This window comes from Urocitellus parryii, chromosome 1 (assembly GCF_045843805.1).
Source record: "Urocitellus parryii isolate mUroPar1 chromosome 1, mUroPar1.hap1, whole genome shotgun sequence".
NCBI classification, from domain to species: domain Eukaryota; kingdom Metazoa; phylum Chordata; class Mammalia; order Rodentia; family Sciuridae; genus Urocitellus; species Urocitellus parryii.
The window spans coordinates 90,043,756-90,059,342 of record NC_135531.1 but is presented as its reverse complement, the minus strand read 5'-3'; positions in this window follow the sequence as shown (position 1 = coordinate 90,059,342).

Below are 15,587 nucleotides of genomic sequence, written 5' to 3'. Positions count from 1 at the left end.
AATAGGAAAGACTATTTTGAAGAACAAAATGGCAGGGTTATAGTACCAGTTATTAAGACATTATAAAGCTTCAGTAAGAAGAGGGCATAGTTTTTGCTTCTGGACAGATAATTAGAAACCATTGACATAGAATACAGAACTAAATAGTTAGACCCATTTTATATGTTCTCCTTATATTTAACAAAAGTGTCACTATAACATAACAGGGAAAGGATGATCTTAAAAACAAACAAACAAACAAACAAAAACAGCACTAGATCAATTAGGAATCCCTATTGGGAACATGCACTTTCATTTCATTACATATCATGCATTGTCTATTCCGGATAGATTGTAGAAATAAATAATCTGAGAAATAAATAATTCCATAGAATGTGTTCATGACCTTAGAAAAAGCAAAGATTTATTAAATAAGGCAGAGAAGTTACTATTCATAATAAAGGACATTGAGAAATTGGATTAGACTGAAAACCATGTGACAGCAACTATCAAAGTTATATATGCATATTCTATGAATCAGAAATTCTACTTCCAGAGGTATACCCAATAGAAATGTGCCCATATGTACACGAAAGGCATGCACAATTGTTCTTAGAATAATTATTCATAATAGACCCATGTTGGAAGCAATCCAAATGTTCATTTAACAACAGAATAGATAAATAAGTTGTATTACATTCCCACAACGATTATTATAGAAAAATGATAAATATCAAACTACTACTGCATGCTGTAAGTTGAGTGACTAATATTGAGAAAAAGAAGCCTGGTAAAAAAAAGAATGTATTATTCTATTTGTATAAAATTTAAAAACATGTCAAACTAATTTACTGGGACAGAATAGTGGCTAATTTTTAAACAGTATAATAATGATGAGTTGACTGCAAAGGAGCTTGCAGGATTCTATTTCTTGAAAATGGATGTTTATCTTATAAAACTATATCAAACTATACACTTAAGATATTTACTTTATAATATATGATGTACATTTAATATGCAAAACAAAATTCACAAATGTAAGTTGAATTTTTATAATGTCTCTATCCCTAAGACTTCAATGCTGTCTCAAACTCAATTGAGATGAATGTATGTATATGCTATTCTTACTCTTATAACACATATAAAGATGATTTGAAAAATCTGTATAATAAATTGCTGATGGGGTGTAATGGAAATGTCATGACATCTCAGCTTAAGCACTTGCATTCCCATATACCATCTTTGTGACCTCTGGCTACTTTTTTGAATTTGTTTACCTCAGTTTCTCCATCTATAAAAAAATGCTAAAATTATTCCTACTCCCCTAGTTTCATATCCTCCCTTGCTCAACCTGGAAATCATTTTTCTCTTCACATCTTACCCTGAAGTCTTGCTTTTTGTGAAACTATTTCCAGTTATCATCAAGTAGACTTTAACAATCCTTCCTTGCTTACTTGTCTATATTTTGTATGTGTTCACTGCTATGGTTTAAATGTTGGTGTACCCTGTCCTCCCATTCATATATTGAAATTTAACCACTAGTGTGATGATATTAAGAGGTGAGTTTGGGGAAGTGATTAGATCATAAGGATTCCATGCTCATGAATAAGATGAGTGCCCTTATAAATAGGTTTTTAGGAACTTGCTTGTCCCCTACATTCCTTCTGCCACCTGAGGACACAGTCACACAGTCTTCTCTCCTTTTTCCCATATAAGGATGCAGCAACAAGGTACCACATTGGAAGGAGAAAGCAAACCCTCACTATACAATCACTGGTGCCTTGGTGTTAGAATTCCCAGCCTCCAGAACTGTGAGAAATAAAATTCTAATATTTATAAATTACCTGGTTAAGGTATTTTGTTATAGCAGCAAGAATGGACTAAGACACTTAACTTTATAGTACTAGATTTTGTTAGCTCTCCACAAAAGATAATTTCTAGAAACTTCTGGAAGACAAACAGTGTGTTTTTCATGTTTTGTATCCCTGGGACCCAGCTCAATATCTGACACATCAGTGCTCAATTAAAAATAGGAAGAAAAGAAGGAAGGGAGAAAGGAAGAAAGGAAGGGATCGAGGAAAGAATGTAGGAATGCAGACTGACTCTAACAATCATATGGGTTAATATGCATGAAAGGGAGATGCTATACAGATGTAAATTATGTACACCAATGCACAGGAATAAATCATAAAATCATTTCCAGTTTGTCTTCTTTACTCATGAACGCATACAGAACACACTGGTTGATTTTTGAAGAGTCATGATAACTGAAGGGTTTTTAAAATATTTACAAAACCTTCACTGAAACTCACGAGCCCTGCAAAGACAGAGGACTAACTGGCCAAAATAGGAATCCAGTCAGAAGTGACAATAAAACGCTTGTCATGGAGACAGCAGCAATGTTTATAACAAGCAGCCCTCAGGATTGAAATGCAGACTCCCTGTCTACTCCAAAACTCAACGGATGGGTAAATAATGTGAAAGGAAGCCAGCATGTCCGCCTACTATAAATGAGGCAATTAGACTATCTGTAGAACACACATTTATGAATAGTGGTGCTGGCAAGCCTCTTTAAAAAGATTTATCTGTTTCTTTTGTGTAGAAATATATAATCAAACTGTTCCCTCTTTGTAAAGATCACAGCCCAACTCTTTGTTTTTGGTTTATGTTATACAAGCTAATTTTCACTCTTTATTTTAATAAAATGGAAGGACTCAAATCCAACTGCAGCATGTCAATACCACCACTGGTGTCAATGTCATGCTTTTCCTCAGGACCATTTAACATTGCTTCTCATAACCCGGCACAATAGAAAATGTATAAGGAAGGAGCTGGAAAGAGTTGATTGACTCCAGGGATTGGATCTGGGCTGTAGAACCTTCACCTCCACCTCTGAGTCAGCGATTCACATGCAGCCTAGTAAAGAGGATAAAAATATTTCCAAGTGTTATGGGCTCAAATCAAGTTAAATCTTGATGCAGCTCCCTGGGGTAAGGGAGCAGCACTTATTTTAACATCTTGTTCACAGCCCTGAAGTGAGAAGAAGGTCTGCAGGTATCAGGAGGCTGTACTGGCCCTTTATCTTCAAGACCAGCAGAATTCTGTCAGCCGTATCCAGTCAGTATCCTACTGGACCTCTCTCTAAGGGTACCAAGATTTTCACTTAACATCTCTTTCAAACACCTAAACCATTACTTCCCACCACAGGGCTGCTGGAAAGCCAAACTGTTCAATGCTTTCCTTTTTAAACAGTAAAATGATTCAGAAAGTACAAGAAAAAATAAATAAATTCAGAATTATAAACTTTCTGTACATGGCCATGAATATACAGTATTTCCCAGATAAGCTTTAAAATTTTGCCCAGGGAAAAAAATTCACCCTATTATGAATGTAATGAAATTCCTATAAATATGATGCACGACCTAGTAACTCAAATACCAAATTAGATGATGGAGACATGCTGAATCACAAACACCTGTTCCAGAATTTCTGTAAATACATCAGCTATTGAATCAAAATGATCATCAGCAGTAGTAAATCATCAAAATCAAGCCAGATACACCTGATGGGTGAATAAATAGACCACGAGGCAAATTAAAATATTGATATATTGCTACTGTTAAAATTTGCCAAAACCAGTTCCACAGACACATTTTCAATATCACCTTATTCAATTCCTGATGTTTTATTCAGTTCCCTTTTCTGAGACACTTTCATCCCTTGGCCAAAGTAAAGTGGAAGGCATGGTGGCCAGGCTGTGGTTTGATTGAAGGGAAGAGCCCTGGGCTGAAAACCAGCAGTTACTCAGATCTCACATGCTGTCTCTGCCATCACTGTGTTGCAGAAACTTGCAGCAAGAAACATGAACTCTCTGATCTACTTCTTCATCTGCAAACAAGGGGGTGAAAGGAGTTAAAAATGAGGCATTATGAAAATTCCTTCCAACTTTACATTCCCAATATGCAAAAGGCTTTTAGCAGCCTTTTATATCTGTATCATCTGTACCTATGTCTATCTATATAATTTAGTTGTTAAGAATTCGCTCTATAAGTTCTTCAGTAAGAGATGTTGAAGTGCTATTTCTGTACGTTACATTTTTATTTTAACAGTAATTAATAGATACTAATTGTCAAGTGATCTCTAGACATTTTTTACTTCAATTTATAAATCTACTGTTATTTCAGACATAAAGCTGCAAATGAAAATGTGCTGGGCTGCATGAATGTCACCTAGTCACTAGCTCATCAGAAGCATTAATATGCTGCTCCAAAAATTCCTGCCAGAAGAAAAGAAAAGCAGAAGGTATCTGAATCCTTTCTACATGCTTGGACTTTCCTAAATATTTCACTAAGACCATGTTTTTATTTTATTTTCTACATGGAAAAATTAAAAGAAAAGCGTTCAAAAAGTCACAAGCATAGGTGAAGGAATTCAGCTCGATTAATTCTCTTGACACATGGTTCTGTAAATTGTAACCATTCTGGAACTTCTAAGTTAAAACTCATCTCACTGCTATAAAGATGAGGGAGGCTGGTAAGCATTCCCAGCTGGTTATAAGAGACAATGTTTTGTTGTTGTTGTTGTTGTTTTCAGACAATCAAGAAAGACCTTTAGGGAATTGCTTCATGTGGGTATTAATTTAGTATCTTTAGACTCAGAGAGACCCAGTGATTAATTTTATGTGTCTAATTGGCTGGGCCATGGTACCCAGATATTTGATCAAACATTCTGGATGTTGCTAGACAGTGCTTTGGGATGAGATTAACATTTAAATTGTGGACTTTGAGTAGATTGCCCTCCATAATGTGGGTGAGCCTCATCTAATCCATTGAAGGCCTAAGTAGACCAAAGGACTAATCTCCCTCCAGAAGGAAGAAATCCTGCCAGCAGACTTGAACTGCAACATAGGTTCTTCCTGGGCTTCCTGCCTATTAGTCCACCCTGCAGATGTTAGATTGTTGGACTTGCCAATTTCATGATCATTCCTTAAAATAAACCTCTCTGTCTCTCTGAGTGTATGTGTGTGTGTGTGTGTGTGTGTGTGTGTGTGTGAGAGAGAGAGAGAGAGAGAGAGAGAGACAGAGACAGAGACAGAGACAGAGACGGGGGTGGGGGGGCAGCATTGCAGACCAAGATGCATGTCCTCAACTCTTGAATAATCATTCTCAAAGAAAAGCTTATAATCTGTTTTTTGCATTTTAAAATATAGAAACCATTCCTGACTCATACAAAAATAATAGGTTGGATTTGGCCTACAGGCCCTAGTTTGCCAAAACTCGCTTTAAAACATGTAATAACTGTTGACTTATTTTCTATCCTCAGTCTTTGAAATTATGAAATAATTGCCTCCTGCACCCAGAAATCCCTTTTTGACAGGTCTCTGCCCTTTTTCTTTCCATTTTTGAGGGGCTGTGATGGCCTTATAGTCTCTTCCTTTCTACCCTTCTCAACATCTCATCATCTCACATGATTTCTCCCTTGCTTTCTTCCTACAGGAATTTTTTCCAATTTTGTCCAGATTCAATAAAGTAGTGACAGAAGAATGATAGTCTGCCTTTTGGTAACTCTGGAAGGAGGTAGACAGTCATCCCCCTTTTTAAGGTAGAAACACGTCAATAACAAATTTCTTGGGCTGGGGATATAGCTCAGTTGGTACAGTTGGGTTTGATCCCCAGTGCCACACATACACACACACACACACACACACACACACACACACACACACACATATAGATATATTCCTGAAAAAAAGTCAGTTATCACATGTCACCCAACCTGGGACCCCAGTATGTGTGAAACAGAGAAAATTTAGATAAGAAAGCTCTTCACTCCCTGGAGAATTTGCAGTTTCTTATAGCTCCCTAATATCAGCTTCAGAAGTAAAAGTTCATCATTTTAGTTACACAATATCTTGTACCTGGAGATTTGGACACAGATTATCGAATAAAAGAAGTTTCTATCTTCCCACCCCATGAGTTCTGCCCACTGATACTTCATTTCTCCTGACAGCATACTATCTTTTACTTTTTTTTAATGAAAATTTTCAAAGACACAAAATGTTGAGAATGATATAATGAGTACAAATATAGCCACCATCTAGATTCGTTAACTGTTAACATTTGGCCCTATTTGCTTTATCTCTAGGGCAGATTATCTCAATGAAGGGCAGCCTGTAGCATCTGAGTACACACCATCATTGCTGCATTGCTTGTGAGTCAACAGGAAAAGGGCTGCCTGTTGGACCAATTATGTAAAAGATGCTGGCTAGGTGAAGCAAAGGGCATTTCCACAGAGAGGGAGTGCCCAGACTTCAGCTACACAGATGCTAACTGAACCTGATCACATCAATGCACACAGAAAAAAAGAAGTTAAACAGGTTATCAAAAAAATCTTTGCAAATTGTTTGATAAATATGTCAGAATAAAAAAAATTCATCATCCCCTGTAGTCAGTGAAAGTTAAAGAGGAAAGAAACACTCTTCTTCGTCAGTTCATGGAGAAATGCTCGAATTGGAACTCAGGGCACACAGAGAGGACTTTTTTAGCATACATGAGGGCAATTGTGCTACAAAGATTAAATTTATGTAAATGAGTTTGATAGAAATCACACAGTATATCAGATATTGGAAGAATTTCAGTTGTGGATACAAGAACAGAACAAATGTTTGCTTTTCACAGACCCAGGGGAACATCAGCTGCCATTCTAAGAGGAGCCATAACATTTCACACATGAACATACCACCACCAGTGCCCAGCCCAGGATCCTTGGCCACGCTTCCCGCTTCCCCTGTAGGCAACCTGACATGCTGAATTCAGAAAGCAGGAAACAAAGCTCATCAACATTCAATGCCTAGGGCAGTGAATCTTGTAAGAGAAAGTTAAAAAAAGAAAATGATGATGAGAGATGGGGGTTTACTTTCATTTTATTGCATATGGCTTTCCAGTTTTCCCAGCACCATTTGTTGAAGAGGCTATCTTTTCTCCAATGCATGTTCTTGGCATCTTTGTGTAATATAAAATAATTGTAGCTTTGTGGGTTAGTCTCTGTGTCCTCTATTCTGTACCATTGGCCTTCCAGTCTGTTTTGGTGCCAATGCCATGCTGTTTTTGTTACTATTACTCAGTAGTATAGTTTAAGGTTTGGTATAGCGATGCCACCTGCTTCACTCTTCCTGCTAGGGATTGCTTTAGCTATTCTGGGTCTCTTATTTTTCCAGACGAATTTCATGATTACTTTTCTATTTTTATGAGGAATGTCATTGGAATTTTGATTGGAATTGCATTAAATCTGTATAGTGCTTTTGGTAGTATGGTCATTTTGATAATATTAATTCTGCCTATCCAAGAGCAAGGTAGATATTTCCATCTTCTAAGGTCTTCTTTGATTTCTCTCTTTAGGGTTCTGTAATTTTCATTATATAGTTCTTTCACCTCTTTTGTTCATTCCCAAGTATTTTATACTTTTTGAGGCTATTGAAAATGGGGTAGTTTTCCTTGTTTCCCCTTCTGAGTATTTGTCACTGATATACAGAAATGTCTTTGATTTATGGGTGTTGATTTTATATCCTGCTATTGCACAAAACTCAACTCAAAATGGATCAAGGACTTAGAAATACAACCGGAGACCCTGCATCTAATAGAAGAAAAAGTAGGCCCTAATCTCCATCATGTGGCATTAGGCCTCAACTTCCTTAATAAGACTCCTGTGGTGCAAGAATTAAAATAAAGAATCAATAAATGGGATAGACTCAAACTAAAAAGTTTCTTCTCAGCAAAAGAAATAATCTGTGAGGTGAATAGAGAGCCTACATCTTGGGAGCATATCTTTACCCCTCACACATCAGAGAGAGCACTAATCTTTAGTATATATAAAGAACTCAAAAAGCTAAACAACAAAAAAAAACCCAATAAATAAATGGGCCAAGGACATGAACAGACACTTCTCAGAAGACAATGGACAATCAATCAACAAATACATGAAAAAAATGTTCATCACCACTAGCAATTAGAGAAATGCAAATCAAAACCACTCTAAGATTTCATCTCACTCCAGTCAGAATGGCAGCTATTAAGAATACAAACAACAGTAAGTGTTGACGAGGATGTGGCGAAAAAGTTACACTCTTACACTGCTGATGGGACTGCAAATTGGTGCACCCAATATGGAAAACAGTGTGGAGATTTCTTGGAAAATTGTGAATGGAACCACCATGTGACTCAGCTATCCCTCTCTTCGGTCTATACCCAAAGGTCTTAAAAACAGCATACAACAGGGTCACAGCCACATCAATGTTTATAGCAGCACAATTCACAATAGCTAAACTGTGGAACCAACCTAGGTGCGCTTCAATAGATGAATGGATAAAAAAAATGTGGCATATATACACAATGGAATATTACTCAGCAATAAAAGAGAATAAAATCATGACATTTGCAGGTAAATGGAGAGCTAGAGAAGATAATGCTAAGTGACGTTAGTCATTCCCCCCCAAAAAACAAATGCGGAATGTTTTCTTCAATATAAGGAGGCTGATTCAGAGTGGGATAGGGAGCGAGAGCATAGGAGGAATAGGGGAACTCTAGATAGGGCAAAGGCATTGGAGGGGAGGGGAGGGGCATGGGCTATTAATGATGGTGGAATATGATGATCATTATTATACAAAGTACAGGTATGAAGACACAAGTTGGTATGAATATACAACCAGAGATATGAAAAAATGTGCTCTATATGTGTAATAAGAATTGTAATGCACTCTGCTGTCATATATTTATACATTAAATAAAAGAAGAAGAACTTCATGTTGGTGGGGGGAGAGAGAGAGAGAGAGAGAGAGAGAGAGAGAGAGAGAGAGAGAGAGAGAGAGAGAGAGAGAGAAAGAATGATGAGAGCTGATACTTGAAGATATTTATTCCAAAGATCAGAGAGGAGGACCAGGATGCCAGCAGGGAGAGGGATTACTAAGAAGAAAGATTTAGAAAGTGAGAGAGAAAATGGGGAATTAGGGAAGTTTGTTCTTTAACAAGTCACAGTACTCCTAACTTTGTAAAGTTGCTTAACAACAAGCTTTGAGGCACTCCCTAAGGTCTGGAAGCAAAGAGGATTCTCTCTTCTTGGTCTGCCTAAAAGAACTGATGAAACAGGTAAATGATGGTGAATTCTTACAGCTTTCTCTGTCACCAAGGGTAGCTAGACACCCCTGTTCAGTAAGGACTTCACTACATGGGCTATAAAATTTATCCTTGAGCAAACAACTTAGGGAATTGATTGCTTACACAAATAGAATTAATTGGCTCTCTCTCTCTCTCTCTCTCTCTCTCTCTCTCTCTCTCTCTCACACACACACACACACACACACACACACACTCACACACACACACACACACACACACAATTATGTCCATCACTAATTTTCCTTCTTGCTGATTCTCCTTGTTGCAGTTATTCAAAGATTTGAGACACTTCAGAGCACTGTTCCAGGACTCAGCATCAGTTCAGGTGATTTTAACAGACAGGTTAAGTAACTTGGCAGATTCACACATGTACTCAGCCATTCAACCAGTGTTCATTTAGACCCAGTGTGAGCTAGGTGCTCTGCCAGATGCCATAATCATAAAGACCAAGCTGGTGCCTGAAGGAACTTAGAATCTCTGGAATAATTTCACAGAAAACAGAAAATAATCTGCCGATTTAGTTACCCCTGAGGAGGATCAACCCACACAACCCAATCAATAAATCATGAAGAGAGAGCAGTCATAAGAAGTTTCTCCCCCACCCCAAGTCAATTACCAATTTATTTTGTGCCAGCTTGGTGTCAGGAATCATCAGCACAATGATGGTCTTCTTTTCAAAGGTGTGTCCTCATCCCCAGGATGTGTGTCTTTGGGCTTAGTCCAAGCCACTGAGTGGTCTTCCCTGTTTTTCTTTATTTTATCTCACTTTAATCCATGTGATTTCAGAGTATTTCATGTTGTATTTCAGTCTGCTTGAAATCACTTCTATAATAAGGCAGGGCATAAATAAATAAATCCAGACACTGCCAAACTTACACAAATATTCAATTCCAGAAGGCCTTGCACAACTTGAATTTTTCATAAGTCACAAAAGCTTCCCTCCTTCTTTAATATTCTACTTTTGTGTTCTAAATTGACCTTCTTCTGCTGAGGAACTGTCCCTGTACTTTGGCTACACTTGGTCCTTTCCCTGTCCTGATTAAAATGAGATGAGGGGGTTAGTAATAACTGAGATAAAACTGTGATAACATGAGCTAATTCAGAGAGAATCTGCACTGAAACTGCAACAGCAGGAGACTTGAAGCAAAGGCCAAAAACACTGCTGCCAACTTTGTACATTCTCTTTGATATATTCCTCAGGCTTGTGTTTTCCAACCACAAGCCAACATTTTCCTCATCTTGAAAATGCCTTTATGTACTTTACAGTAACCCAGGGACGTTGTGTCATGAACTTTCGGGCTCTTGCCATCCATGACCTCATTTTCTGTTTCCATGACGCCTGCTCACACGAGGATTGCTCCACACACTTGCAGTCGACACGGCAATGAGTTCCTGGGGCAAGGACTATGTCTTGAATACTTGCAGCCTTCCAAAACCTAGCATAGCACCTGGCCTGCCGTCAGTGCTTCATGGCTTCTCAGGATGAAGAAAAACCACAGTGGTTCCAGATGACAGCTCATTCCACCCCACCAGAAGATCCCCATTCCTGTCGATAGACCCTCTGCTCTTTCTTGGTTATCCTTGGAGCTGTTGTTTTCACCCCCAATGACTGGAAACTATGAGGGAATAATAAAAAAATAAAAATTGCAACGTGTTTCTAATGTCTAGATGGGTTTTGTTCCTGGGAAATGCTTTAGGGAAAATTAACGTTTGAAAGTATATTTTCTTATATTTGAAAGATTCTAACATCTCTGGGCAAGTTCAATAAATGCTGTAAACATGATGAAGATATCATAAATTGGTTCCAGATGTCACCCTTTCTGCCGAAGTTATTAATCCCAGGATAAGCTATAATGGGAAAGAAGGGGCAGCGGGTAGGGATGAAAAGAAAGAGTTTCTATTTCTGTACATTTTTGCACTACCCAAGTAAATTATTTAAAATGTTATCTTTAATTTGACCAAAGCTTTACTTCATATGTAAATTTTCAAAGGTGCATCTTTCCCTTAAAGAAATGTCATTCGATTTGGTGTGACTACCACCTATAGGGATTTAAAGATGGATTACTCAGGATTCACGATTCAAAAAATGTTCCAGAAGCTAAGAAGTGGATAAAATAATTTCTAAATGCTGTGTATAATTTAAACACTTAATGGCCCCAAATCAAGCTATATTAATGATGGAAAGTTCCTCTGAAGTGAAGACTGAGGAAGCTAGTAGCAAGAATAAGCTGGATTCTTTTCTAGTCAGGACACCTCATTGTCCTTTAAAAGGAAAAGTCCAAGAAACTAGCCTGATTCCATGAGTCTAGAGAGAGTGTGCTTTGAGGACACTGTAGGCACCAACCTGGCAGACTCCACATGTTAGCTTTAAACACTCAACATCAGCCTTCCCGTGGCCAGAGTTTTAGGCACAAGATTTATTAAAGTTTAATTAAATTATATTCTGAGCCTCATGGGAGTTTGGTGTCACAACAATCAAATTAAGGGGACTGAGAATTCCTTGTTCAGTCTCAGCTTCACTTTCAGGCTTATCAGAACTTATGAAATAGTCTCTCCAGACCTAATTGAATCTTCTAGAGGTGGCGGTGAGAGATTCTATAAGATCAATGTTTCTGATAGAGACCAGAGAGAAGGATCACCGTGAGCCAAAGCCACTCTGGGAACATTTCACTGTTGGGCTCACACCACTGGTCTTGGAAGTAACTGCCAGGAAGAACAGTAAGCAGTCAAGAGGCTTCATAAGGTTCAGCTTAAAAGAAAGGAAACTTGTTTTGAGTTAATTACATTTGAAAATGACACCATGGCTTTTAAATTGTTAGATTTGCTCACTTTTTTTTTTTGTCCCCTAACTCTCACATGTAAATGACATAAGATACCACGTGTAGGTTAAGAGAGAGGAGAAGAGAGACAAAAAGATAGGCTTTTAACTAAAAGTTTAGCACACAGTGAACACTTGAACCTGTCACAGGCATACATTTATCCAATAAAAATTCACTGACTTATTGTATAAGTCAATGCTTATTTAGTACATACTGTGTGTGTGAGATTAGTACTAACAGAGGTGAACAAGAAAAAAGTACAATGTTTATCCTCAGGACACTTACATTCCAGTGACAAAGAAATATTGCAAAGATAAATACAAATACGATGGGGGCGGGAAGGTATCCAGAGTAGGACAGTGTTGTGGGCATGAATAACAAGAGAACCAACCTTGTCTGTGGTCCAGGAGAGGATGTGTTATGGAAGTTGAAATTTGGAAGGGGAATAATTAACCCAATGTAAAATGGGGAAAGGGTGTTCCAGATTCAGGAAGTACACACAGACCCCCAGCAGCAAGAGAAGGTAGGATGGGCTCAGGTGCAGAAAGACATCCACAGTAACTAGGTTTGGAGAACAACGAGGAGGCTAGAGAGTTAGGCAGCGTCCAGCTGCCAATGTCTGAGTAAACCAAGGTAAGTAAGTTCAGAATTATCCTAAGTAACTCAGAAAGCTACCAGTTATGAAGGAAGGCTTATTGATAAATTTTCAGATCATTTCCAAAGAAATGACTACTACTATTAAAGCCACTTTGTACTCTCAAGTTGTGTTTCAATCACAATTCTCATTTGGAATTTTGCAGCACATTCACATATTTGAGAAGATAGCAAAAGGAAATCTGAATGATTTCCTATAAACCAAACTCAAGGGCAAACACCCCCTCCCCTGCCACACACACTTGCCTTTCCCTTTGAATGTCCATGATTTGTAATAGGAACCCTCATTAAGAAGCAATGGCAGTGACTGAAAATCATCATCCCAATGGAATTGCGTGTGTTTTAGGTATTGTGGGTGAAGTGGGACTGGTTTGGGTTATTAAACATCTTCATTGTTCAGCTGCTTTCATGCTTCAGGGGCAAATCAAGAAGTGAAGAGAAACCTAATACTATCAGCCAGAACAATTCTCCCCTCAGGGCAGTCATTAAGTCAGGTGCAAAGTGAGGTGTTTCAACTCCTAACCCCAAGGGCTACAGTTAGAGCACTTGAGCAGTCAATCGGAAATCCCAGCTTTCACCTCTGTATTTATTATGCTCTTATTATGTGTTCCTGTTTCCCTTCCCCCAGGGAAGGATTCCCAATACACATATATTTTCCCATCCTGTTCACACAGGAATTTCTTCACTGGGAGACAAAACATTTCATTCTACAGACAATGCTTAAGAGACAAATGCTCCTGAGGAGGTAGGACTTCCAGCTCACATCTCCCAAGGAGGCCTTTGGCAAGCCCTCCTGGACTCCTCAAAGATACCCCTCTACTCTAAAAGCCCACCATATTGTGCAGATTGAGAACGATCCTTTTCAGGTGCAAGAAGGGTCTACAAATGAGGAAGGAATGATTCAAGGGCACTGGGTGTCTTGGGAATGAGGAAGAAGGACAAGAGGCAGTATGTTTGGCTGAGGAAACTCTTCCTGACTCTCCTTGGGTAAGGAGAGCACGGGTGTGGTAATTTCTAAGAATATCCTCCAAAAGAATAAGAAATACCCAGCTAGGAGGTTTTTCACCTACCTGGCGAGGTTTATGCCAAGACTATTATGGTCATTGAAGAGGAACAAAGGCATAAAATAATGTTTTGCCAGGAAATCAAAGCAAGAGAAAAAAAAATGCATCACTATAATTAGGTATTTGGCTTCACTGTATTTCAAATTGAGGTTTCCAATACGGTTTTGTTCTCTTCTTGAAAGGACTAATTATACTGATGTTTCCAAAGAAACATGTGATTGTTACAGTGGTTTTATTAGCATGTTTTCCAGAAAGCTGGTATGAATTAAAAGCAGGACCAGTTTCATTCAAAAAATATTTGGTCGTTTTATTTTCAAACTCTGAAAGTAGGAGCATTCATATTTATAGATCCCTGTGTACACATAGAAATGCGTAGAGAAGCAGCCAATGTCTGCCTTTGGCTTTACTTCCAAGGAAACTGGAAGAATTACTCATGCACAAATAAGTACAAATAACTGTCTTTGAAACCATATAGAGCAAACGTAGGAAAACACAGAGATTTCAAGTGGTATCAATGTGCAGAGGCATGTATTTGTTTAGTTGTTTATTAGATTTATGAAATTGTGCTTTTTTGTGATGCAGACTCTTCAGGGAGCTGATGCAAACTAATGTTTAATTAAAATAGATAGCAAACAACAGTGACTGTCATATATTAGCATCAGTAACTCTCCCTAATAAAAAGAAGGTTTTTCTCACTGGAACTTTGCCAATCAGAGCAGGCAGAGAAAATTCTAAAAATGAGGACATTTCAGGGGAAGCCTCCGTTCCTTTTCCCCTGCATTTCTAAATTGTATTTGGAGTGCTCCAAGTCAGGCTCATTGTGATGATGGTTCATAGGGAGAGGTGCAATTTCCAAGACTGGGGTCGAGTTATTCAGGGATGTAGAGGTCAGTTTCTTACTTAGAATTACACTAAAAATAGGAAAGGCATCTGGATGGCCTGGGGGCTCTTATTCCCACAGCTTACCCCATTTAACAGCCACAGAGTAACATTCTATATTCCCACAGGCTCTCAGAGGTACTCACCCTCATGCTATAACTAAATAAATACAAGGTAAAATCACCTACAATGCTGACACACCATACCTTCCCAGTCCATTTTGAAATTTAGGTTCTTGTTTAAAAAACAAACTTCTGAAAATCTCAAAAAGAAATGGAGGGAAGAGGAATGGTTATGTGGAAGACAAAATTAATAGAAGTTCTCTTTATTTCCAGAAATAGAGGAGCAAACTCTCTTGAACTAAAAAACCACAATTGTTTGTGGTGAGGTCTAACACACCCATTTCCAGCTTCAAGATTAGGAACCTGATCTGTGCCTGGCTAGCGAGCTTCTGGGTTTTGTGGCCCTAACAATGGGGTCAGAAACACACACACACACACACACACACACACACACACACACACATACACACTAAAATCATGAGAATGAATCACTGTATTTTTGTCATAATTAGGAGGAGGTTTTCCCTGGGATGGTGGGGGTACCACTAAGCTAAGAAGTTATGAATGAGTAGGTCTGGTCACAAGGGTAACCGAGGCTAGACAAGTTCTCATTCTGCTTCCATTAGCTTGAATTGATTTTTTTTTTTTGCTTGTGACCTGAAAACTACTAATTAACATAGACATAGGAAGGGAGCTAGGATGTATACAATCATATATACAGTCATCCCTCATCTATGGGGGATTGGTTCCAGGACCTCTGAATGATTGAGTGCCTTACATACATATAACTCATGCATACCCTCCTATATATTTTTTTGTACTAGATATTGAACCCAAGGTACTTTACCACTAAGCTACATCCCCATCCCTTTTTATTTTTTTATTTTAAGACAGAGTCCCACTAAATTACTGAGGCTGGCCTTAAACTTGTGATCCTCCTGTCTCTGCCTCCCAAGTTGC